A 24451-nucleotide genomic window follows, 5' to 3' on the forward strand; every position below is an offset into this window, starting at 1 on the left:
GAACTTAATAAGATAAACTTCATCCAAAAACTGAAAAAAAAGCAAGTTTACCAGAATTGTAAAACTAAATGGGGATCAAGGGAAGGAAGGGTTAAAATGAACAAGTATAGAAACAAACTAAAGATAAAACTCCAGTTTAAAAACTCATGTTTTCCAGGTCAGATCCACCAAGCTGTGATGAGGTCAGGGAGTCTTGACCCAGACAGTTATAGGGCCTGGGGCTTGCCCTATGCTGGTCCCCTTCTCTGACTGATTCTATAGGTTCTGTACTTCAAACTGACGATGCATTAACCAATCTCTGCCCTGCTTCCCCAAGTCAAGAGCATTCTGTACATTCTGTAATATTAAAGCATATCCTGCTTTATTCAACCTGAACAACAAAACATAAAAACCACCCATGACAAGAGTCAACAAAGGACAAAACTAAACTAAGATTCAATATAAAATAACAACAATTATTAGTTTCCTAAAAGCAAAACAAAATCTTAGCAGCTTCAATCAACAACAGCTACAAAACAAGACTGAAACACTCAAGGGCTAAGATATTTTAAGAGTGTGTTTTCTCTCAGAATAGAGGCAAAGTGGGAGAAAAAGGTCAGATGACCACAGAATACTTGTGCCTGAAAGAAATGAACCTTGAAGGAGATTTCTATGAGTTAAAAAACAGTACCTTATAAGTAACTGGTCTGGTCTACTCACAGCTGTTTTCAGTGTCGACTCTTGTTTAACTGTCTACTGACTTCAGTTTAAAGTTAATTCTGTTGGCAAAAAAGTACAGAGCTTGTCTGGAAAGTGCTGTTGGGACATAAACCATTCCTTTCAAAGCGGTGGTAGCTGTATTTAAGTTTTCTTGTAGAGGGGGATAGAAATCCTTCCTGTAGCAAATCTTCTTCCTCCTTCCCCTCAGACTTAGTCAGTATCCTCCTATCCCATATATTGAAGAAAGAGACAGAGAGGGAAGAAAAAAAAAAAAAAACCTGCCAGGAAATATACCTTAAATAATGTAGTATTTGAGCATTTAGAAATAGACAAAAAAACGGAGGGGGGATTAAAAACGAGAACCATAGAAAGCACACCAGGACCTTAAATATAATTTAGCCCAATGCCTTCACTTTGTAAATAATGAAAGTGATGCCCGGAGAAAATATGATTTGTTCAAGGTCACTCACAAAGCTCATTTGTGTCAGCTAAGAATAGTTATCAGATTTCCCAACTCCCAGTTCGAGGCTTTTTCTATTACACTATTGTACCTGAGGGGAAATGGTTTACTTTTTTCCTCTGAATCCTTGTAGAATACCCACATGCTGGCAGGGAGAAGTAATACAATTACAATGTCAGAACCACCTGTTCTCAGGAAAAAACATTTCCCTTCACTTCACAGTCCTTAATACTGAACATCTCTCTAATGTCTAATTTCTTTTATATTCAGGAAATAATATTTTCCTCTGCTGATTTTCCAGAATATTTTTTTATGTCTCAGGAGTTGCCATTTTTCAGGGGGTATGGATATCTCTTAGTCCTTACAGAGGACTCCTTCTGAAGGGACGGAGCTGTGACTTGTTATTCAGTTTCCTGCCCAGTATCCGTGGTAGTTACTTGGCTCTTGAATCAGAAATACATTATTACCACCAAAAATCTCTGCTTCTAAATTGTCAAAAAAACATTTCACCATATATACAAGTTTATTTTTTAATCACTTTTTTTAAAAGATTTTTTTAATGGGGACCATTTTTAAAGTCTTTATTGAATTTGTTACAATACTGCTTCTTTATTTACGTTTTTGGCCATGAGGCATGCGGGATCTTACCTCCCCAACCAGGGATCAAACCAGCATACTGTACATTGGAAGATGAATTCTTAACCACTGGACCGCCAGGGAAGTCCGCTATTCTTGACTATTTTGTTAAATGTAAGATAAACATCACAATAATTTTTATTTGGTATCTGTCATATCACTTTTCCTACTTATATATGAGAAATTATTTTTCTTGAACTGACAGATGATTTATTATAATTTTTTAAAGTTTCCTTTCTGAAATACATTCATTCATTCACTTATTAAAAAAATATTAATTGAATATTTATAAACCTACCTCATCCTTCCCTTGTGGAATATAATAACTGACAAGCAATAGCTTTTTCAGAGAAGTGCACAATTTTCAAATAAATTCAAAGAGTTTAGATGGAAAGTAAGGTCAATTTTCTATAACTTATGTTTTTCTTCATTCCCACACATTAACCATGTGTCTAACATTTACTTACATTCTACCCATTGAGTCGTTCACTCTCAAAAACATCTATCCTAGGGTCAGATAAGCCAAACTATGAAGTGGCCCAGGCTAAAATTGCTCTGGTCACTACTAATCTTTTTATCTGATGTGATTCCTTAAAATATTAATGTCAAATCGACTTTACACGCTATGACTCAAAGACACAATTAACTAAATTACTCAGATCATTAAAAACCATTTTTAAACTTTTTCATTCCTTAACTCAGAAATTCACTGTTTGGTTTTGATATTTCTTGTCTACTTTTAAGATTCCATTTATTTATGCTTGTCCTGGTCTTTGGCAGAAAGCAATGCAATTGTGAACAAATAATTGTGAAAGTATACTTTTCAAAATGAAAATTGGATTAGGTTTTTCAAAACATTCTCCAAAGTGTTGAGTAACACATACCATATACGTTTTCCAACCCTGACAAATAAACAATTGATATTCAGAACACGTAAATGTTGAGAAAGAAATCTTGTAAAACATACTCTGTGCTTCTTGACACAATGGCATGATCCTATTTTCCTTCTGTTCTTAATTAATCTTGCTTGACTGAGCTCTAAGAAAATGAAAACCCCACAGACATTAACATCTAATCTACATTTATACCCAACACTAGTATGTCAAATATGACAAGAGTTTGACACACAGATATGTATTCCTTGGGTTTACTAAAATTTTTCCATATTTTTTCCTTTACTTCTTAAGCTTTTACTCTTTATTTGAACATTTGGCCTTTTGGATGTTAGAAGGGGCAGGAAGGAAGTGAGTAAAACCTTGAAAGAGAAGTAGGCTGTGAGGAAACAGAGATGGAATGACTGACGTCAGGGTGATTCAGAGCTGTTGAGTAGACTCAGGGGGAAAAAAAAGGTGTAGAGACAAGTCAGGTACCATCAGGCTGTTTAGAACAGAAGTGGGTTGAGCCACAGACAATAGATTATAGGTACTGACTTCAGGAACCAAAGTCTCTCAAAATAGGGTAAACAGAGAAAGAACCAGCAATTTTGGTGACCAGTGCAAGCAACAGGAAATTGGCCCTCAAACTTACTTTGTAATTCATAACCTTGTTCCTTTCTCCCCACTGAGAGGGAAGCAATTGCTGTTAATATGAATGTCAATTTCAATGTGAAATTCAGCATGATCTAAAATAACACAGTGGTATACAATCATCTTAAAAATCCTATCTCTTTATATTTAGGTCCCTTGGACATATTGCAGGTTGCCCTCACTCTGGGCATGCTCTGAATTTCAGAATCCTTAGGTAAGTTTAGAGGGGAAGAATTACTGGGTTATGAAGATGGAATCTATGGAGTTGAATTCCACTGATGGGAGTAGCACTTAGATCAGAGGTGAACTCCAGGGCAGACTGTATTAACACAGGCAAGGCCATCGGAATTCTCAAACTCTCAGTCTCCTCCTCTCAATTTTTAGGTTTACAGTAACACTAGAAGAAGGTTTGCACCAAAGAATCCCAGAGAGCAGTTTTGTGATAGCAGGGAAGGGAAGTGATCACGGGAACAGCTGTTAGATTATTTTGTGTTTGGTAAGAGTTTTCATAGGTGGACATTTTTAACAGTCCCAGGGGACTGAAGCCCATAAAAATCTCAAGCATCAACTCTCTTAAACTAGTTCAAGCTCCTACGTGCTATGTTGCCTTCTCTGTTCACAGTCCAGTCTCTTCACAGCAGCCAGAGTCACCATTCCCTTCTTCATCTCCTCTGCTGGTTTCTACCATCTCCTGCTTTATATCACCCAACGGGTTCCCATCATCTCTCTCCTTCATTCCTTTCAGTTTCCCATTATCCTCTGGTTCACACTGTTCAATCATTTGCCATTATTCCTTGCTTCATCTCTGCAATGGTTTCCCATGGCCCTCAGCATAAATCCAAATGCCTAGCTACAGCTTCCTAGGCTCTTCATCATTTTGCCCCCATTTATCTTTCCTACTTTCCTAAATGCTGTTCCATTTGTCTAGAAAGTGTCTCCCTCATATCTTCACAGAACTACCCTCTTCTCAGCATTCAGAGCTCATTTTAAATGCTTTCTTTCCAGAAAAAGAATATCCTAACCACTCTGGTTAACCATCTTCCCGACCACATACACACACTCTCTCTACCTCATTTCTCTATTCTGGTTTTTCTTCACAGCACTTACCACTATCCAAAATTATCTTTGGTTCCTTTTTAGTTATTCACTCACTCAATTAGTTTAAATATATTCACTGTATCTCTTTTAGAATAAGCTGCTATATAATGCAGGGAGCACAGCCTGGTGCTCTGTGATGACCCAGATGGGTGGAGATAAGGCTCAAGAGGGAGGGAATATATATATATATATATATATATATATATATATACACACACACATATACATAATTATGTGTGTGTATATATATATATACACATGTATATAGCTATGATTGATTCTAATTGCTGTCTGGCAGAAACAAACAATATGTTGTGAAGCAATTATCGTCTGATTTAAAACAAATAGAATAAGTTTTATAAATTTAATTATAAAATATTATCAGAAATGCATCAGAAGTTACAAATAAGATCAGAAAGATAAGACTTAGGCTCTTTTAAAACTCATCATTCTTAGTGTTCAGAACAGTGTCGACCATAAACTAGGTCTTTGATCAACATTTCTTGAATGAATTACTTACAGTCCTGCCTGGGTTCCTACCCTTCAGTCAACAAGCATCAAACCTAAGTCCACAAGTATGAGGGCAAAGACTAACCCATCTTTACAACTGATGGAACCCTGCAAATCTCCTCGTGGCTCAGCAGCTAGGCATCCCAGAAATAAAGAGCCCCTGTTGGACTCTAGGTATGTAACTGTACCTACACAAGGGGACTCTAAGCCCTTAAATTTTCCTAACACAAAGGCCAGAGTATACCTTTGACTTGCCAGAATATCCTTTATGGACATGCACCGAACTAGGTATGGGATTATATTTGCTACAAGGGCCTGAGAGCTTCCAGATAGTTCCTTTGTATCCTAAACTCTACAGTAACTGCCTTTATTTAAACAGCAGATATCCGACAACAAATTTTATCCTTTCCAGGTGGTTTCGAGAAACTGCTCTCAGCTGCCAACTCTTCAGGAGAAGAAGCTAAATCTTTGCATTCACAACATATGTTTTCTAAATGAAAAGGGGGAAGACTAAGACTAAGTAATTTTAGAGAGGTGAGCTCACAGATAATCTCATCCACCATCTCAGTCCTCCTCCACACTGATTCAGAGCTCTCCAGTGAGCTGTAAATTGGATTGCCTCCGTCTCCTGTCCTACTGCTTCCTAATTACCTGTTCTAGTGAGTCAGCCTCTGGGTCCTGGGGCTCAGGTGCGCTGTGGGATGATGCAACTGGCTCAACACACGCTGGGTCCGGTCACATCAGAAAGGTACTGAAGGGGGAACTTCCCTGATGGTCCAGTGGTTAAGACTTTGCCCTCCAATGTAGGGGGTGTGGGTTCAATTGCTGATTGGGGACCTAAGATCCCACATGCCTCATGGCTCCCCCCCAGAAATAAACATAAAAAAGAAGTTAAAAAATAAATTAATAAAAAAGAAGTAAAATTGTAACAAATTCAATAACGAATTTAAAAAATGGCCCACAACAAAAAATTTTCTTTAGAAAAGTGCTAATGTGATGGTGGGCAAACAGAGGGGGATTCTTTGTTAGGAAGAAAATGATTTTCCCCAAGCACCACAGCAGTTGTCCCCTAGGACACAATGATGTAGAGAAAATCCCTTGCTGGAACACTGTTGCCACTAAATGAAAGATAGCATCATATAAAATAATTGTTGGAAAAAATGCCCTTTTCTTATGTACTAAGATTAAATATTAATTGAAATACATAGGTGCTACTTATTTAGTCAATAAATCAAAACTAAAAATATTTTTCATTGCTTTCTATGGACAAGGTTTTGTGAAAAGTCATGAGGTCTCTCATCCTGGAGTCTGAAGTCAAGTGGGCTTTAGGAAGCATCACTACGAACAAAGCTAGTGCAGGTGATGGAATTTCAGTTGAGCTATTTCAAATCCTAAAAGATGATGCTGTGAAAGTGCTGCACTCAATATGCCAGCAAATTTGCAAAACTCAGCAATGGCCACTGGACTGGAAAAGGTCAGTTTACATTCCAATTCCAAAGAAAGGCAATGCCAAAAAATCTTCAAACTACCACACAATTGCATTCATCTCACATGTTAGCAAGGTAGTGCTCAAAATTCTCCAAGCCACGCTTCAATAATATGTGAACCATGAACTTCCAGATGTTCAAGCTGGATTTAGAAAAGGCAGAGGAACCAGAGATCAAATTGCCAACATCAGCTGGATCATAGAAAAAGCAAGAGTTCCAGAAAAACATGTACTTTTGCTCTATTGAAAATGCCAAAGCCTCTGACTATGTGAATCACAATAAACTGTGGAAAATTCTTCAACAGATCACCTGACGTGCCTCCTGAGAAATCTGTATGCAGGATTATGTATGCAAGAAGCAACAGTTAGAACATGACATGGAACAATGGACTGGTTCCAAATTGGAAAAGGAGTATGTTAAGGCTGTATATTGTCCCCCTGCTTGTTTAACTCACATGCAGAGTACATCATGCGAAATGCCAGACTGAATGAAGCACAGGCTGGAATCAAGATTGCCAGGAGAAACATCAATAACCTCAGATATGTAGACACCACCCTTACAGCAGAAAGTGAAGAGGAACTAAACAGCGTCTTGATGAAAGTGAAAGAGGAGAGTGAAAAACCTGGCTTAAAACTCAACTTTCAGAAAACGAAGGTCTTGACATCTGGTCCCATCACTTCATGGCAAATAGACGGGGAAACACTGCAAACAGTGACAGACTTTATTTTCTTGGGCTCCAAAATCACTGGAAATGGTGACTCCAGCCATGATATTAAAAGACGCTTGTTCCTTGGGAGAAAGCTATGACCAACCTAGACATATTAAAAAGCAGAGACAATCTTTTTCCGTCAAAGGTCCTTCTAGTCAAAGCTATGGTTTCTCCTGTAGTCATGTATGAATGTGAGAGCTGGACCATAAAGAAAGCTGAGTGTTGAAGAATTGATGGTTTTGAACTGTGATGTTGGAGAAGACTCTTGAGAGTCCCTTGGACTGCAAGGAGATCCAACTAGTCCATCCTAAAGGAGATCAGTCCTGAAGATTCATTGGAAGGACTGATGTTGAAGCTGAATCTCCAATACTTTGTCCACCTGATGCAAAGGACTGACTCATTGGAAAAGACCCTGATGCTGGGGAAGATTGAAGGCAGGGGGAGAAGGGGACAACAGAGGATGAGATGGTTGGATGGCATCATTGACTCATTGGATATGAGTTTGAGCAAGCTCCAGGAGTTGGTGATGGACAGGGAGGCCTGGCGTGCTGCAGTCCATGGGGTCCCAAAGTCGGACACAACTGAGCGACTGAACTGAACTGATGAGGTCTCTATAATAATCCCTTGTTATATCATGGGATGAAAATATTTCTGTATCCAGAATACAAAATTCCCTAGGAAAATAAGGTCTCTCTTCCTTTCTTTACTTCCTTATATTCTTCAGTATATTGAAGCCTGTATTTATTGAAGCCTGTATTAAGTTCATATAAAATGTAATGTTTGAGTATAAAGAAAAGTACAAAATCCAACATAGGGACTCTTGGAGGTGAAAGAAGTGTGCTGACTATTGGGGAAATTAACACTGAATTATATGAGAACACAATGGAGGGCTTCCCTGATGGTTCAGTAGTTAAACAATAATCCACCTGCCAATGCAGGAGATGCTGGTTCTACCCCTGGGTTAGGAAGATCCCCTGGAGAAGGAAATGGAAACCCACTCCAGTGTTCTTGCCTGGAAAATCTCATGGGGAGAGGAACTTGGTGGGCTACAGTCCATGGAGTCTCAAAGAGTTGCACATGATTGAGCAACTGAGCATACACACACGTGACACTATAAGAAGGGACAGGACCAAAGAAGGCTTCCTTGAGGAGATGCAACCAAGAAATACTTTGAGTGCAGAAGGAAAGGAAAAGGACTAACATTTCAGGCAGGAGATAAGGATAGACTTAGGCCACTTCAAGTAGTTCTACAGAGCTGGAAGGTGGAATGAATGACATACAGTAGTGGGTAAAATATGCAGAAAGAAATACAGGCAAAGGCCAGAGTCAGGAAACTAGACTTTATCCTGAAGGTCGTGGGTAGCTACTAAAGGAATTTAAACATGGGCTATTTTGTTTTTAGACTGCGAATTAGAAAAATAATTTAGGAACAAGGGACCTAAAGGACTACTTAAAAGGATGCTACTGTATAAGACATTGTGATGGTCTAGAGAGACAGAAAGACAGAGATGATCTCAAAAGATATTTAAATTATTACATAGGTAAGAAGATATAGGACAGACAAACTGACTTCCAAAAGGTCCATAAAATCATTACAGAAAAATGTATATGGTGTAAAATGTGCATAAATATGTAAATCCTTATTATATAAAATTCTATCCATTTGCTGATTAAGAAGCCAAGGCACCACACTTAAAAAGAGTGATAGCAGAATTTGAACTCATGTTCTCATGGCTACAATATCATATTTTTTACACTGAATTGTCCGTCCCTTTTAGGAGATCATAGATTTTGGACACTTTTTTAAACTTGGGTGACTAGGATTGAAGAGACTGGAATATGATTTGGCAGGATCTTAAAAGATTCCTTAGGCAGACTGTTTAGACTTTTTAGGTATAAGCATGTTCAGATTTGAGATTCAACAATGGGCTTCCCCAATGGCTCAATAGGGTAAAGAACCCACCTGCAATACAGGAGACATGGTTTCAACCCCTGGTTCATCCCCTAGAGAATGAAATGGCAAACCCACTCCAGTATTCTTGCCTGAAAAATCCCATGGACAGCAGAGCCTGGGGGCTACAGCTCAAAGAGCTTCAGGAAGTCAGTGAGTGAATAAGCACAGCATACAACACACAAACAATTGTATTTGCATTGTGTCTATGAAACTGTATGTTTTTCTCCCTGCAAAGCACAAACCCTTCATCAAATTCCTCTTGATAATCTAATCATTTTAAGCCTGAAAGATTTATTCACACTGTATAGAAGGATAGCCAGTTGAAACCAAAATGAAAGTCGACTTGGCAGATATCCTAGTTCAATCAAGTCAAATACTGAGTTTTGAGTAGAATGCAGTTTGAAAGAAAAATCAGCTTCAATGAGTCTAGGAAGGGAAGAGGCAAAACTCTTGAGACACTGAAAACAGAAAGGGGCAGACAGCTCAAACAGGAAAAAAATGCTGAGATTTGCCTTAAAGTTGGAGGAGGGAATTCCTTCTCTAGCATATTTTGCAGCTACTGCAGGTAGGATAACCATATAGTTCACTACCCAAAACTTGACTCTTTTAGATTAAAAAGAGGCACTGATTAATTACAGTGGGATAGCAGATAAAAACTAGGGCTCTTATAGACAAACCCGGATATACACCATCCCACCTAGAGGTTTGCATTAAACCTGTCTTTCAGATGATGATATTATCAAAAATGAAGTCATTGGTTTTAGAGTAACTGGCTCCTAAAGTGAGTCAAGATTAACAACAACAACAACAAAAAATACTTTTTATACAACTTGGATGAGGTATTCAAATACACTTATAAGAGTCAGATCAACTGAACCATTTGGGATGTAATAATCCTTTTAGTTTCATAGTTTATTTTATTAAAAAATGATATGGAGCAATAAGAAATGCCAGTTCATTTTAAGAGACTCACAGACAGCAAGCATGCAGTGTCTAGTAACCATGGTGTTAGTTGTTCAGTTGTGTCCAACTTTGCAACCCCATGGATTATAGCCCACTAGGCTCCTCTGTCCATGGAATTCTGTAGGCAAGAATACTGTTGTGGGTAGCCATTTCCTTCTCCAGGGGATCTTCCCAACCTGGGGATCAAACCCAGGTCTCCTGCATTGCAGGTGGATTCTTAAACATCTGAGAGACCAGTATCTAGTATCCCATAAAAAGTAATGTATTCATATACATATTTTGGGTATAAAATATAAGGATATTAGTCTAGATGGGTGCCCTGAGCTATTTTGATTGCTTCAAAAAAAGCACATGCCTTATTTTTCAATGCATTAACCATAAAAGAATCAATATTAGTAACACCAAATTGAGTCAAATCTCAATCCACTCTCCTGTCCCACTTTTAGATTTCTTTTTCCTTAGATGAAAATATCCTTTCTTATATGGCAAATTTCCTTACTAAGCTAGACAAAAGGAAGGATGAGTACAGCACAGGAAGCAAACATTCTCAGGTACAGACAGGAGGGAGATATCAGTCACAATTAATTAGCTTTCCAACCTTGGACAAAACAATTGACTTCACTGTGGCTTAGTTTTCTCCTGTTTAAAAAATGAGAGGATTTAGTTAGAGTACATTGGGGGTTATTTCAGATGTGAAGTTGGACTATCCTCTGAGATAATTATCTCCCATATGTTTTATATTTATTTAAGGTTTATTCATCTACGAGGACTGAGAAGATCTGTTGCATCATAAAAATGCTAAAACAGTCGGCTATTGAAGAAATAACTGTACTGGTAACCACAATTATGATTATTTTTTTAAAGATTTCCCAGAATAAAAACATAGACAGTGGGGAAACATTTTATTTTTTAGGGTATAATAGGAGGACTATGAGGATTTTCTTATGGGAAAAGTCATCAGATACAAAATGCTGAATCATCTAGTGCTTAATATTTTTTAAATATTAAGCGTCTTTGGGCTCCCCAAACCACTGAATTTATACAGAAAAACAGATTTTTCTCAGAAGTGTAGGGTTGCTTCCTGACACTGTCATTTTTAACAAGGAAAGAATGAATCCACATTTACAAGACAAAGTGTTGGAAATGAATAGAGAAGCCTCCTCCCTGAGCTGTAGTCCTTGACAAGTTCCTAGATACATGAGCATGGCTGAGAAAATTATAAAACAAAGTGCCCGTCAATTCTTTGACATTGGACCTCAAGATTCAAGGCCAACAAATACAAGGAAGTCAGACTTTTTCCTTATTATTTTGATTCCTTTCCAATACATAAAAAACATATTTCCATATATATATATATATAAGTAATCAATGATTATTAATAATCAATGCAAAGAAATAGAGGAAAACAATTGAATGGGAAAGACTAGAGATCTCTTCAAGAAAATTAGAGATACCAAGGGAATACTTCATGCAAAGATGGGCTCAATAAAGGAAACAGTACAGAACTAAGAGGAGCAGAAGATATGAAGAAAAGGTGGCAAGAATACACAGAACTATACAAAAAAGATCTTAAAGACCTAGATAACCACAATGGTGTGATCACTCACCTAGAGCCAGACATCCTGGAGTGTGAAGTCAAATGGGGCTTAGGAAGCATCACTATGAACAAAGCTAGTGGAGGTGATGGAATTCCAGCTGAGCTATTTCAAATCCTGGAAGATGATGCAGTTAAAGTGCTGCACTCAATATGCCAGCAAATTTGGAAAACTCAGCAGTGGCCACAGGACTGAAAAGGTCAGCTTTCATTCCAATCCCAAAGAAAGGCAATGCCAAAAAATGCTCAAACTACCGCGAAATTGCACTCAATCACACGCTAGCAAACTAATACTCAAAATTCTTCAAGTGAGTCTTCAACAGTATGTGAACTGAGGATGTCCAGATGTTCAAGCTGGATTTAGGAAAGGCAGAGGAACCAGAGATCGAATTGCAAACCTCCATTAGATCATGGAAAAAGCAAGAAAATTCCAGATAAATATCTACTTCTGCTTCATTGACTATGCTAAAGCCTTTGACTGTGTGGATCACAATAAACTGTGGAAAATTCTTCAACAGATGGGTATAACAGACTACCTGACCTGCCTTCTGAGAAATCTGTATGCAGGTCAAGAAGCAACAGTTAGAACAAGACATGGAATGGACTGGTTCAAAATTGGGAAAAGAGTACGCAAAGGCTGTATATTGTCACTCTGCTTATTTAACTTATATGCAGAGTACATAATACAAAATTCTGGGCTGGATGAAGTACAAGCTGGAATCAAGATTGCCCAGAGAAAATGCAGATGACACCACCCTTATGGCAGAATGTGAAGAGGAACTAAAGGACCTCTTGATAAAAGTGAAAGAGGAGAGTGAAAACATTGGCTTAAAACGCAACATTCAGAAACGAAGATCATGGTACCTGGTCCCATCCCTTCATGGCAAATAGATGGGGAAACAATGGAAACAGTGAGAGACTTTATTTTTGAGGGGGCTCCAAAATCACTGCAGATGATGACTGCAGCCAGGAAATGAAAAGACACTTGCCCTTTGGAAGAAAAGCTATGACAAACCTAGACAGCATATTAAAAAGCAGAGACATTCCTTTGCCAACAAAGGTCTCTCTAGTCAAAGCTATGGTTTTTCCATAAGTCATGTATGGATGTGAGAGTTGGACTATAAAGAAAGCAAAGCATCAAAGAATTGATGCTTTTGAACTGTGGTGTTGGAGAAGACTCTTGAGAGTCCCTTGGACTACAAGGAGATCAAACCAGTCAACCCTAAAGGAAATCAACCCTGAATATTCATTGGAAGAACTGATGCTGAAGCTGAATCTCCAATACTTTGTCCACCTGATGTGAAGAACTGACTTCTTGGAAAAGACCCTGATGCTGGGAAAGACTGAAGGCAGGAGGAGAAGGGGACAACAGAGGGTGAGATGATTGGACGGCATAACCAACTTGATGGACATAAGTTTGAGCAAGCTCCAGGAGTTGGTGATGGACAGGGAAGCCTGGAGGGCTGCAGTCCATGGGGTCCCAAAAAGTCGAACATGACTGAGTGACTGAACTGAACAAAACATAATGAAGAGGAATGTAATGTAAAATTTAATGCTTCTACCATCTTAACCCTCACAAATTCTATTGTTGAGGATCAACACTTGTAGTACATCCACCCAGATTGTCTACCAATTCATCCATGCAACTACCTACATCTGCTCACATACATGCATATTTGTACATATAAATACATATATATATCTACAAACCTGGTTTTCAAAAGGTAAACATTTTCCTTATTTACCTCATTTTTTGAAATTATTAAAATGTGTTTACCTTTACAGACAAGCAAGCAAACATAATTACACATGTGTCTTCTTTAATCATCATAAAATTTCTCTCCTCCATTCTTAATACCTTGGACTGACTTACACAACTTTTCAGGTGGCTTCAAAAAATAAATGCAATGATATTTTACTGGTAGTCAAGAAGCTTTACAAAATGAGTACCTAACAAACGTTTACCGATTTGAATGAATCACACCAAGGATCCTAATCTCATCAATATGGAAGAAGCTGTCATTAAACAATCTCATGTGAACTGACTTTCCTACTACCCATTCCTCTGTTTTATCAAGTGTTCAAGAATCACTTATTTGACTACTTTTTTTTTTTTATTTGACTACTTCTTAAGGATTGCTTTTGTGTGAGGATTTGTCTGTTTCAAATATGAATACTTTATTTTTCATCACTATATGACCACTAAGCAATAAAAAGCCACGCTTGAATAGATCCATCTTCATAAAAAATTGCCCCCTGCAATGTTCCCTTCATTTTAATCAACACATTGTTGAATCTATTAATCCCACCATCCTTATTTGAGATTATGAGATGCCAATGAGTATTCCCCATAATTCTAGGGTGAAAAAGTAGTCCCACAGGCCAGTTTAGCCAGCAATTATTGAACTGGTAAGATAATTACTGGCAGTTTTAGCTTACTGAGAAAATAATTTTATTTCTCTTTCTAATTTCAGTCAGTAGATTCTTTATATCTTTATCCTAGAAATGATCAAGTCCTTTGGTCTTTCAATAAACTTCAACTTTGATTTCTTTCTTGGTATTATTCAATGAATCTATCATCATCTACATTAGTAATACTTTCCTATGAAAGAATATATATTTCAGTCAAAGGGAGAGATATCATTGGACCTTGCTGGTTAAATGCTAGAGTGTTTTTATTCTTTAAACTCCATTTGTTATTGACAAGTAGACGACATTTAAAGATATGAGTAGATGAGATGATCAGAAGAGTGAGTGTAACTAGAAAAGGTGAACAAGAACAAAGACCTGTGGTATTTCAATGAAGTGTTAGAAGTATTGGGTGTGTGTGCGTGTGTGTAGTTTATAAACATATGAATGAGACATAAATGTATTGGAATTTGCCAATTGGTGAAAAACTTTGAAGATACCGGTTTCTACTCAGAAAGATGTAGTACAGAAAAAGCTAATGAAGACAATAAAAATGAGTCCATACTGTGTAATTTTATTTACTCATGATCTTAAAAAATGCAAAGTCATTAATAGCAACAGAAAGCAGACAGCCTTGCTTTTAAGCAAGCTGAGACCATGAAGAAGGAGGAACAAACAAAGGTTCTAAGCAATTTTTTGGGTGAATAGTGGGTGTGTATATTACCTTGATTTTCGTAATACTTCACAGATAAAGATATATATCATATCTATATTTTATAGCATATATATTTGACTTTTGAATAATAAGAGCTTGACCTGTGTAGCTCCACTTATAGATGATTATTTTCAATAAACATGGTACTACATGAAAAAAAAAAAAAGAAATAGCTGTGCAAAGGTGGAAGGGCTATAATAGAGATGTGAGTCATTATTAGGTGTTTGTAAAGAAGAGAATGACAGAGGATGAGATGGTTGGATGGCATTACCGATTCAACGGACATGAATTTGGGCAAACTCAAGCAGACGGTGAGGGACAGGAAGACTGGCATGCTGCAGTCCTTGAGGTCACAAAGAATTGCACACAACTGAACAACAAAACTTTTTATTTCAGCACAATTTCAAACTTACAGAGACTATAAGAATACTACAAACAAAACCTATACACCCTCTACCCCAGTTTACCAATTTCCATCTATCAATCTCTGTATAGGGATATTACTTTTTCTCTGAATCACTGAGAGTAAGTTGGAGACAATGTAACCTTTAGCAGTATGCAGTGTGTACTTCCTAAGAGCAAGTACATTTTCTTATATCACTTCTGTATAATTCTAAAAATTATGAAATTTAACATTGATACAATATTATTATCTAATGCACAGTTCACATTCTAATTTTTTAATCATCCCACTAATCTCCTTTAGAGCCATTATTTCTCTATTTCAGGATCTAGTCCATTGTCACCCACTCAGTGTTCTTTTTCTATAGATTCCTTTAATTTGGAACATTTCCTCAATCTTTGTCTTTATAGATCTTAAAATTTTTAAGGGTATAGCAAATTATTTTATGACTGTCTCCCAGCTTGGATTTGACTCACATTTCCTGAGTATTAGACTCAGGTTACACATTCTTAGCAGAAATGTCAGGGACGTGATGTTGGATCCTTTTCAATGCATTATAGCAAAGGCACATAATGGGAAGAAAATCCAAAAGAGAGGAGATATATGTCTATGTATAGCCAATTCACTTTGCTGTACAGTAGAAATGTATGCAACATTGTAAAGTAACTATACCCGCCCCCCCCCCAAAAAAAAAATACAAAAATGAAAGAATCACATGACTTTAGGTTGCTCTGAAATTGATGAACTTAACTTCGATCTGTTTTCTTGTTATACTCTTACCCAGCAGTTTTCAGCACCCATTGATTATTTCTATAATTATTAGCTGTCATTTTATTGTAAAAGAGAGCTTTCCCATCCCATCTATGTATTTATGTATTTACTTATTTATATTAAAATAACCTCATGGATTTTTATTTTATTCAATTGCTTAAAACCAATTATTTATTATATATTTTAATATTGAAATTATTTCAAATTTGGCCAGTAGGAGCCCTTCCAGCCCAGATTCTCTGTCCTTTTTTATGTCACTATCATTCTTTGAGCACATTCTTGTTTCACGCTTAGCTATACGTTTCCTGTCCTAGACTCAAATCTGTCTTCTCACCTTGATTTGTCTTAATAGAATACAGCATTTAGAAACCATATGCTGTGGGACTGCCCTAGTGGACCAGTGGTTAAGACTTCACCTTACAATGCAGGGGGTGCAAGTTCAATTCCTGATCAGGGAACTAAGATCCCACATGCCTTGTGGCCAAAAAAAGCAAAATGTAAAACAGAAACAATACTGTAAAAATTTAATAGAGATTTTAAAAATAGTCCACATTAAAAAAAAAAAAAAACCTCTTGAAAAAAAATGCCAAATACCCATACCATTGCTTCTACCCTCTTGCCAGACATAAAGCTAGGGAAAAATTTAAAGATATAATATATATGCACACACAGCATATATATTTTATTTTTTTAATCATATATTTCAAGTTCTCACAATATAATTGGACTTGCAGTTTTAAAAATATGGGCAATTATTACTTATACTTCCTTCCATCATCTTTCCCACCTTTTTCTACATTTTAAGTACATATAAATATCTCAAAAATAGTAAGAATGATGCTATATCTACTTTCTGTTCTATAGCTATGTTTGTGTGTGTGTGTGTGTGTGTGTGTTCAGTTGCTCAGTCATGTCCAACTCTTTGCAACTCCATGGACTATAGCCTGCTAGGCAACTCTGTCCATGGGTTTTGCCAGGCAAGAATACTGGACTGGGTTGCCATTTTCTTCTCCAGGGGATCTTCCCGACCCAGGGGTCAAACACATTTCTCCTGCTTGTAAGCAGATTCTCTACCACTGAGCCACTTGCGAAGCCCTAGTCCTTAGTTAAATTAATGCAGTATCACTGTGAGAATTTTATCATACATTTCCACTCTTGAGTTTTGGATTTTGGTTTCACAAAATATACACTTGAGTAATTTTTTTTTCCAGTAAGGCAGATAGGTATTATATCATTGAGAATATACTCCTACAGCAGGTTGCTTGATATATTTTCATTGGTATCACTTATTATCCTCCAGTATCTCCTGGCACTCAAAATTTCTATGAAGATGTCAGAGGTAAGCCTGTATTGTTTGTTTTCCCCTTTCTATGCAACTTGATTTTATTTTATCATCTGGATGACAGTAGAATTCTTCTTTTTCCCTTAATGCTAGATAACAGGTTATGTTTGGATATCCTGTTTTGTGTCAACTTGATGGACCCATTTAATCTGCAGACCCAGATACTCTTATTCTTTTCTTCTTTCAATATGTTTTCAAATATTTTTCCTTTCCATTTATTGGCTTTCACCCTTCAGAGATATCCATTTTCCTTCTTTCTATCATCTTTTTGCTAATTATTCTAATTTCTGTATCTTCCCTCTGCTTTTGCCACAATTATTTCAAGCATTTCCTTCATGCCAGTGATCTTATCTGTAGTTCTGTCTTTCCTGATTCCAATTTATCTGTTAGACTTATAAGAGTCTTTTTAAAGTTCTCAGTTTGCCTCCTCAACTCTGAGCATTTTTTTTCTCTTGTTTTATCATTGAGTTCACTGCTATGGAATTCATGGTTTTTCTTTAGATAATGTATTTTCTTTCATAATGCATAACATTGGGTACTCATGGAGGACTTCAGATTTCTATCTCATTTTTATCTTATCTTAGGTAATTTTTTCAATCTATATTTGACAGGCTAGTTTCATTTGTTTTCATCTTCCTTCCTTTGTTTTTAATTATTTACTTTTTTACTGTTACTATTTTGCTAGAGGATGTTTGCAGGTTGTCATGCCAACTCATTTCACTTTGCTCATGGTTAACAAAGCCTGCACATCTAAACAATCTTTCTCTGAGCCTGTGAGCATGAATCTCTTTGACACTCTTCCCACCTTGTAAGAACACTGTTTATCTTTCCTTCAAAGCAAAGATGTCCGGACATTTCTTTAGGAGTCGGTATGTTTCTTTGACTGTACCCACAGAAATGTCTTAAGACTTTCAAATTTAGACCAATTCCTTTCCTCAACAGTACTTCCAAGGGCTGAGTTATAAACAAAAGTTGATAATGTAAGCACTGCAGCCTTATATATACAAACATGTACTGTATTCTCCGGTTCACACATCAGAGAATCATTTGCCAAACAAAAACAAGGATAACAGAAATTTAATTCCTACCAAGCATGTCATAGTTTGGGAAGAGCCTCTCTTTCTCTCTCCAATCATATTTGACATTTGTTAACATCAGCCAGAAATGTTACAACTGCCATGGCCAAAACATAATACTAAAATTTGAAAATATGTTTTCTTTCTTCTTTAATAACTTGCCCCTCCTTGCAGTCTACTGGCTGAAAAGCAGATGCCCCTTTTCGTCTTCTGTCTCAGGTACCCTAGCTGGTTTTGTTGTTGCTGAGATGCTCTAAGTCTCCAGGGCTTTCGGCCTATGCAAATAATCCTCCTTCCCCTTCCATGGGCTTCCCTGCTAGCTCAGTTGGTAAAGAATCCACCTGCAATGCAGGAGACACCGGTTCAATTCCTGGGTCAGGAAGATCCGCTGGAGAAGGGATAGATTATCCACTCCAGTATTCTTGGGTTTCCCTTGTGGCTCAGCTGGTAAAGAATCCACCTGTAATGTGGGAGACCTGGGTTCGATCCCTGGGTTGGGAAGAATCCTGTGGAGAAGGGAAAGGCTACCCTCTCCAGTATTCTGGCCTGGAGAATTCCATGGACTGTAGAGTCCATGGGGTCACAAAGAGTCGAACACAACTGAGCGACTTTCACTTTTACTTTTCTCCTCCATAGGAATGACAGAAACTGTATAGTTTCACATCATGTAATGAAGAGGATGAAGTATTCATATGAATGTGCTTATGTATCATGTGTGTTTATGTATTGTGGTCACATAACACATACATTACCAACACACATATGAAAATTCTAAAGAAAATAAAGCACCTATTTACATGGAAGGGGCTTCCCAGGGAGCTCTAGTAATAAAGAACCGCCTGCCAATGCAGGAGACACAATAGACATGGGTTCAATCCCTAGGTCGGGAAGATCCCCTGGAGGAGGGCATGGCAACCCACTCCAGTATTCTTGCCTGGAGAATCCCATGGGCAGAGAAGCCTGGTGGGCTAGAGTCCACAGGGTCTCCCAGAGTTGGACATGACTGAAGCGACTTAGCATGCACGCACACACCTACGTGGAAATAGACAGTTGGAAGCAGTGCAACCTAGAGAAAAAAATTCATTGAAAACCAAAACATTAAAATATTATTACCTGAAGACTTGAGCTAACAAGGATAAACACACCACTTAAGATTATTTAATAAACATGAAAGTTATGAGAAAGCTTTCGTTTGATGCTGAGAAGCCAAAAAAGGCAAGTGAATCCCGCATGTTTTTTTTCAAGTTAGAGCTAATGAATGACCTTAGGGACGCGGGAAGTCTTAGTCTAGCGGGAAGCACTTGGCATAAGTGGAGAATTTTATGTTTCCTCTGATTTATGCTTTCATCCTGGGAGATTTTTCTTCTGTTTTTCACACGCTGTGTTTCTCTGTTTGTGGTCTCCGGTTACAAAGGAACAAGTGCACACTCTGCCAGTAGATGCTGGGCCAGGCATGGCTGTTCTCAGTCTCAGCAACATATGATCACCTGCAGATCCACCTGAAAATACAGATTCTGATCCTGGCCCTAGGGAGAGGGTGGAAACCTGAGAATCTGATTTTCTCACACATCCCCAGTTGATGCTGCTGGTCAGAGGGTTATACTTTAAGGGGCAAGGATCTGAGCACTATTGATTTAAAAGGTATGATTCTGTTTAAATGACCAAGAGATACTGCAGGGGCCAAGGAGCAAGGGGTTCTTTCAGTGTTAAACTGAACTCCAGACATTTACATGTGTCACTTCAGTTGTGTCCGACTCTTTGCAACCCCGTGGACTGTAGCCCGCCAGGCTCCTCCGTCCACAGGGATTCTCCAGGCAAGAATACTGGAGTGGGTTGCCAGGCCCTCCTCCAGGGGATCATCTGTATTACCCAGGAATCAAACCCAAATCTCTTATGCCTCCTTGCACTGGCAGATGGATTCTTTATAACTAGTGCTACCTGGGAAGCTCTCAGGCATTTGAGCAAATGCAATCAATTCCAAAACCTTCTTCTTATATTTTTACTATTCTCTCCTTTTTTGTCTTTCTTTGTCTCTAATGACTTTTCCAATTCCCAGCCCCTAGCTCCCTCTCCACTTCCTTCTTTTATATATAAAAGTATGGATGAATCACAATATTCTGAATTAAGAAATGGGGACATTATTTTGATGGATTCTCCCTTCAGGGCTTTAAGTATTTTGATTCTGCATTACTGTTGTTGATGTTATTTTAGGCTGAAAGTAGATTGCAAAGAACAAGACATCTGACTTAACAGTAAAGTGCAGCAAATCAACGTGTTTAATGTTTGCACAAACTATAATCTGTAAGTCATTGACAGTGGGAAAAAAACAAGCTTATACTGACAGAAATAAAAGTCGCCCCAAGACCAAAAACAACGCTGTGCTCTTGAGTGTAAAACTATTTCTGCTCTGTTCTCAACTTTTCATCACTAAAGGACTACGCTGTACATGAGATTTCATGTTTTCAATGACAGTGGCCACTGATTTTTTTTTCATTTATTTCATTTATTTTATTATATTTATTTTTATTTTTTTATTCATTTTATTTTATTTATTTATTTCATTTATTTTTCATTTATTTTTAATTTTTATTTTCATTTATTTAGTTGGAGGCTAATTACTTTACATATTGTAGTGGTTTTTGTCATACATTGACATGAATCAGCCATGGAGTTACATGTATTCCCCATCCCGATCCCCCCTCCCACCTCCCTCTCTACCCGATTCCTCTGGGTCTTCCCAGTGCACCAGGCCCGAGCACTTGTCTCATGCATCCAACCTGGGCTGGTGATCTGTTTCACTATAGATAATATACATGTTTCGATGCTGTTCTCTCGAAACATCCCACCCTCACCTTCTCCCACAGAGTCCAAAAGTCTGTTCTGTACTTCTGTGTCTCTTTTTCTGTTTTGCATATAGGGTTATCGTTACCATCTTTCTAAATTCCATATATATGTGTTAGTATACTGTAATGGTGCCAGTGATTTTTCAAAAATGTACTTTCCATTTGAAAAACTGGTTTCTGTCTTGACACCTAAAATTAAATTTTCAATTTTCATGATAAATAACCATATCTCTTCTTACTGCCTATTTCCATGATCTTTCATAGCTATGTTGCTAAGTTTTGTACCTCTGAAACTACAAACACATAGTAATTTTTAAACTTAATTACATGTTCTTAATATATAAGAAGCTTGCTAGTAACAATTTAAAAAAAAACAAAACAGCAGATGCCCACAGCTCTTTATTTAAACTACAATTGTGTTTGGAGACCTAAGAGAATATGAAAATATTCTTACCCTTAAGAATTTTTCTATTCCTTCCTCAAAAATCTTTGTACATCCATAACTTAAAAAAAACTCTTAATTCTTTTTTTTTCTAGCATTTACTTGCTAAACATTAATTATTCACTCTGAATCCATACATTGCACTTAGGTGCTCTGAAGTTAGTCAACAAATCAATCAAACTTCATAATTCCACTCACAAGCATGTTCTAATATTGTACTCACTACACAATCAAACTCATAAACCATAAACAGAATTATTCTCACATCAGTATCACCAAATTAAGTTAAAAAGCACATTTTAAGCCATAGCAAGTTTTTACTAAACTTCTCTTCATCTAGAATGTATCGTGCATTCAACTTAAGAGTGGACTTTCATTTAAACATTAGCTCAGGAATTAGAACTTAATGCTTGATTCCTGATCAGTCATTCATTAAATGGTCAAGCAAATACTATATTTTTATGATATGGAAGCAGATGCAGATGAAACCTTTCGAAGATAGTCAGGCATTTGTACCAAAAGGCAAAAATCTCCAGATCCTCCCCCATGATAACTTAATGCCTTTTACAGGACAACGATTAAGTGTACCTGGTTTGTTTAAATGTAAACACATGTAGGAGTATTGTAGGCTTTTTGAATTGAAAAATGGGAAGCTGCTATAGAGCATAGGAGCTCAGCTCAGTGTTCTGTGATGACTTAGAAGGATGGGATGCTTTGCCTGATGCTGGGAAAGACTGAAGGCAGGAGGAGAAGGGGACAACAGAGGACAAGATAGTTGAATGGCATCACCGACTCAACGGGCATAAGTTTGAGCAAGCTCCAGAAGTTGGTGAGGGACAGGGAAGCCTAGCATGCTGCAGTCCATGGAGGTGCAAAGAGAAAGAGTCAGATATGACTGAGCGACGGGACAACAACACAACAAGGGAGGGTGGTGGTGTGGGGGTTGGGGTGGGAGGGAGCTTCAATAGGAAGGCTGTATAGGCATTCCTATAGCTGACTCATTCAGCTGTACAACAGAAACTAACAACATGTAAAGCAATTACACTCCAACGCAAAATAAAAATAAAGGATCTTAGCCTAAGGAAAAAGAAAGAAAAGTTTTAACGAGGAAAAATATAATGAGATATCTTTGAAAATAAAATAACAGAAGAGGGGTGCACTTATATCACACTAATGCCTCTGTCCTTCTGAACAGCCAAACACTGCTCTTTCACTTTAAGTAGCTTTCTGGGTAGATAGCAAAAGACCAAACCTAAGAAAATGTCCTTGGTTTCTCCTCTTTGTTAGCTGCTGGTAAAAAAAAAACACAATTACTTCAGAGGTTGGAGAAAAGGAGGGAGAGGAATGTACCTCTTGTCTCTGTAAACAGCTGGACACTAACAAAATCTCAGATCTTGCTTCGCAATCAATACCAAGCTCTGTGCTTAAAAGCGCAGCATCAAAGCAGGATTTCATCTCATTAATGATATCAATAAAGGTTATCTCTACATGGAATGGAAAGGTCACTAATCAAATTGCAGTGCCTCCCCTCACATGATTGTTGCTTGGGAATGCATTTCATTGATCATTTAAGTTTCCTTGCATGGAATCTCTTCCTTTTCAGTGCATTGATTATTGCAGGGGAGGACAATCATACAATGTTGTCTTGTAAAGTTCTCACTTCATAGTAAATAGAAAAGTGGATTTCTTCAGCATATCTCTCTATGATAGTGCTCTAAAATAAAGTGAGAGGAAGTACAAATTAAAGGAAAGCTAGAGAAAAGAAAATTTGCTTAGAGTTTTGGCATGCAAAAAAACTTTAAAAGCTTGTCAATAAATTTTTCAAGAAACTCTCAGTGTTGTAAGCTGCCCAGCATTCAGCATGACATGCAATGCGCAGTTCTATACTTTTACAAAATCTATTGATCTATTTCCACACAGATCATAACATTTATTAGGAGAGACAGAAAATGAACATTTTATAAAAAAAACAAAGTATGATACATTCTAATACAGAAAATATAAAATGCTGGCAGTGTTAACCATGCAATATTAATGTAAATATCAATCCTGTTTATTTGCTTTTGCATTTTGTATAAAGGCCTTTTATGTAGAAGATGCTTTCTCAATCCTGGTAAGAAAGCATGCTTCTGAGAGCTTAGAGGGTACTTTATTAAGTATGTCATAGACTTCTGAAAATTTGGAGACTGTAATAATTCAGGAGGGTAAAAGAGAACTATTTAAGACATGCTCCCCCTTTCAAATAAGAAATCAATGAACAGACAAGCCAAGAAGAAATGACTAAGCAATCCTGGACTCCTCCCTCTGTGACACTGAAGGCTCTGGGTTCCTGCCCTTTCTTCCCAGCTAGTTGGTGGTTAAATACTGACCCTTTCACCCAGGCCTCTTTCTTGGTTCCTGCCCTCTTTTGTTGTGGTAGGTGTACCTTACCCAAGGGGCATCAGTTATTCCAGTGGCACTGACATGGATCTAGCAGATTTTCTGTAAATTGCCAAACTAACAGGTTTTATCACCTGGAAAACACAAGAAACAGCTGCTTATGCAAGTGCCCTAGGCCCCTTAGTTAATAGTTCTTGCAAATAATATGACACGGGCTATAATTCTGGTTTGCTGCACTCAGTGTTTTTCTTAATATAAGAAAATAATGGTCTGATGACCATAGCAGCATGTCAGTGATTTATCACAACTGCGTGTTGTATACTGCCTGCTTTTTCAGAACAAAATTAACTATACCAAATCATTCCACTTGAAGCTCTAAGTTCCTGCAATTATAAAATACCAGAATGTAGCAGTGGATAGATACTCAAGACACTG

At 37.5% G+C, this 24451-nt stretch overlaps 1 protein-coding gene across 7 annotated transcripts in view; it reads right to left on the bottom strand.

Annotated features, from left to right (window-relative positions):
- ARHGAP24 (Rho GTPase activating protein 24) overlaps positions 1-24451 on the bottom strand; it is a 621697-nt gene that overhangs the window by 229928 nt on the left and 367318 nt on the right. Inside the window, exon 1 of one of the 7 annotated variants that reach the window (XM_061145610.1) lies at positions 700-926. The exons of 5 other annotated variants lie outside the window; for them this stretch is intronic. The gene's annotated coding sequence lies outside the window, so the exon portion shown is untranslated. Of the gene's footprint in view, positions 1-670; positions 927-24451 lie in introns of those variants that run through there. One more of the 7 variants, XM_061145609.1, reaches the window with a different exon arrangement.

This window comes from Dama dama, chromosome 6, assembly GCF_033118175.1.
Source record: "Dama dama isolate Ldn47 chromosome 6, ASM3311817v1, whole genome shotgun sequence".
Classification (NCBI taxonomy): Eukaryota; Metazoa; Chordata; class Mammalia; order Artiodactyla; family Cervidae; genus Dama; species Dama dama.